Below are 3,365 nucleotides of genomic sequence, written 5' to 3'. Positions count from 1 at the left end.
CAAAATTATACTTACTAAGAAAAAGAACACTTTCCAGTTTCAGGCAAATATGTGATAGGGAGAGATGAAAGGATAAAAGTTTAGCATGAATTATGACCTTTGAAAGGTCTACATTCTTTTCAAAGGAACCACTAACTCTTCAGCAGCTCACCTATTTATTTATATACATACATATATACATGTAAACTATTATAAATATGTAAACTATTCATATATAAACTATGTAAATATATGCAGTATACTTATATGCTTATGTTCTTACATAAACTGTATAGTATGCAAGTAGCTCAAGTAAGCTCATTTATGTATATGATATGGATTATATATAACGTATACACACGTGTGTGTGTGTGTATCTTTGTGTGTTTGTGTGTGTGTATAATCCATATGACAATGATCTTACTCAGGAACTGTTTACAAAAATCCTATCTCATATGCCTTGTATGTAGTTTGGGGTATGTGAGAGTATGGGGGCAAATTTGAATCATTAAGATGATAAATGCCTAAAATGTATGGTTAGTCTTTTCTTAATTAGCTTATGACACTGACCCATGTTAAAATGCAATTATTTTCCATAGAGGATTTTAACACAGAAACCTCATGCATGAGTTTTCCATTATTGTAACAAACAGCATTCTAATTTACACAGAATTCAGTACCAGGGAGTGGACGGTTGAAAGTAACAGATCATAAAATAAGATCAATTACATCAGAAATGAGGACCAGGAGTGAGGAGGACACTCCTTCCTATCTTAGGGTGTAATTATTATGTGGTTAAAAACATAATCAAACAATGGCTTATTTTATCTGGAGTTACATACCTTATACCTACCAACAGTATTAAGGGACTTAAGAGAGTGTAATCAGATGTCAGAGGTAATCCACAGATGGCTATGCCTCCTCTCCCAAATCTTTACTGCAAAATGCCTCAACCAAGGGATATGTAAAGTACAGAAACTAGTAAACAAGACAACGGAGTTCAAATTTGGAGACTAGAATGAGACCAGAGGACTTGGGATACTAAGTCACAGAACTGAGGGAGAAAAACTACTAAAAGTTTAAACATTTTAAGAAAACTGATTTCTAAAGAAATCTTAGGTCTCACTAAAAAAAACAAAACAAAAACAAAAAAAAATTATTACTCAGCCTTAGGGTAAACATCAGGACCCCAAAATAATGCAATAAATAGAAGCTTAATGTGGCATATTTCCCTGAAATGACATTTTCCCCAGTGTCAATGTCAGAGATAATCATGAAGATGACTATTAAGTGAGGCTTTTAATGAACAGAAGGGAGAACAGCAAAAACTCTCAGACAATGTAGGATATGATAGGGGTTTGTTTCCATTCTTTACTTTTACACATTTTTTTTTCCATCAGGATTTCTTGATCTCTTTCAACTTCTTATTTAGGGATATTGGACTTAAATCTTTCTCTCTCTTCATTTAACCATAGTCCATTGGATCATGGAGCTTTGCATCATAGTCGGACCAAAAGCAGTATAGGGGTATCTGGGTGGCTCAGTTGGTTAAGTGTCTGACTTTGGCTCAGATCATGATCTCATGGTTATAAAAGTTTGAGCCCCACAGCAAGCTCTGTGCTGACAGCTCAGAGCCTGGAGCCTGTTTTGGATTCCATGTCTCCCTCTCTCTGCACCTCCCCCATTTGCACTCTGTCTCTCTCTGTCTCTCAAGAATAAATAAACGTTGAAAAGAAGAGGAGAGGAGAGGAGAGGAGAGGAAAGGAATGCAGGAAAAAGGCAAGAAAAGGAATACAGGTCATCCAAATACCTGATCTTGGAATCAGATGTCATCACTGAAAATGTCTTAGACTCTCTTATTTTCAAAGATGTTATTTGGGTGTTTTTGAAAGTGAACTTATGCTAAAGAGAACATGGAGCAATGTTGGCTATTCAAAGAGCAGGACTGCAGTAGACAATGCTACGGTTGCCTCATCTCCTTTCTACTGCCCGCCCCCCCTCATATGACAGCTTGGTGATGGGGATAGGATAAATCTTACCCTCAGTTCTAGATGGGAGTTTGGTTTTTGTGCAAGCCAAATTGAACAACTCCATCCCCACTGCTACAGTGATATGCTCAGAAGACATACATGGACTAAGAGGTTCAAATCAGAGAGAAGTTCATACCCACTGTTTGATATTTGGGGAAAGACAAACTATTTATACCTGGCTGAGGACAAGAAACCAGTTTACAAGAGCATCTTAGAGAAGCCAGCCTTTATCAGTCTTACAAGCTGTGGAGGATAGGGTTCAAAATTTAACAGGAAAACAAAGACCCATCTCTGACTCCATACAAAAACTCTATTAAACCTCTGAGGAAACCTGGAACTTACTATTACTGAGTCAAAAAATGTTTTGTGGCTTAAGTAGGTCTGAAGCCAATAGCATCCTAAATAACACAGGATATAATACACTTTAATATTCTCCATCAACTTAATAAATCTTTAAATACTCAACAATCATTTTAACATGTACTCATGGCATCTTTGGTGCCAAATGTTCTGATTTCAAATTCAAAGCTCAAGTGCTCAGTTCGCCAAATCTAGTTAATTGCTGCTATCCAAAGAGCATTATCATTAATGTCACTGATGCTATTATCAATAAAATGAAGACAATTTGAATTGGTTCACTTATTCATCAAATGAAAATTTTTAGAAAAGATGTATTATCTCATCACAATCAGGGTGCCAGATGGTAATTTAATGCNTTCGGTCTCTCTGCCTCCCTCCCTCCCTCCCTCCCTCCTTCTCTCTCCCTGTCCCTTGGCCTCTTTCACTTCCCCTCTGTTACTGTGTCTCATTCTCAACTAAGCTATTGGCAAAGCATCTGAATCACATCCAAGGAAAGTAGATTAATGATATCAACAGTTGATGGATTTTGTAGCAATCATTTTTCATCATTACCAGTAGCCCAACCTTCACCCTTCATGTTTTTACAGTCGTCTTTATTTTAGCTCTTTATTTTCAGGTTGGAGAATTTGCAGGTGTCTATCAAATTGTTTAAATACTCATTCACTTTTAGTAAATAACAAAGAATGTGTGTTTGTGAAAACAAACTTTATCACTAAAACTCTTTTTTGTGTCAGTTTAGCATAGGGTCTAATAAAATACATTCTGGACAAATATCATATGTTTGTACGTATAGGAGGATTAGGAGGAACTTGATGGAGGAACAAGGGGGAGAAGAAGGGCGGAAATGGTGGGGGAAAGGGAGAGAAGCAAACCATGAGAGACTCTTGAATGCTGACAAAAACTGAGGACTGATGGATGTGGGGGGAGGGGGGGGATGGATGGAGGAGGACACTTGTGGGGATGAGCACTGAGTGTTATGTGGAAACTAATTTGACA

Source organism: Crocuta crocuta, unplaced genomic scaffold, assembly GCF_008692635.1.
Source record: "Crocuta crocuta isolate KB4526 unplaced genomic scaffold, BGI_CrCroc_1.0 scaffold1714, whole genome shotgun sequence".
Classification (NCBI taxonomy): domain Eukaryota; kingdom Metazoa; phylum Chordata; class Mammalia; order Carnivora; family Hyaenidae; genus Crocuta; species Crocuta crocuta.
The sequence above is the reverse complement of the archived record's forward strand: the minus strand, read 5'-3'. Positions refer to the sequence as shown.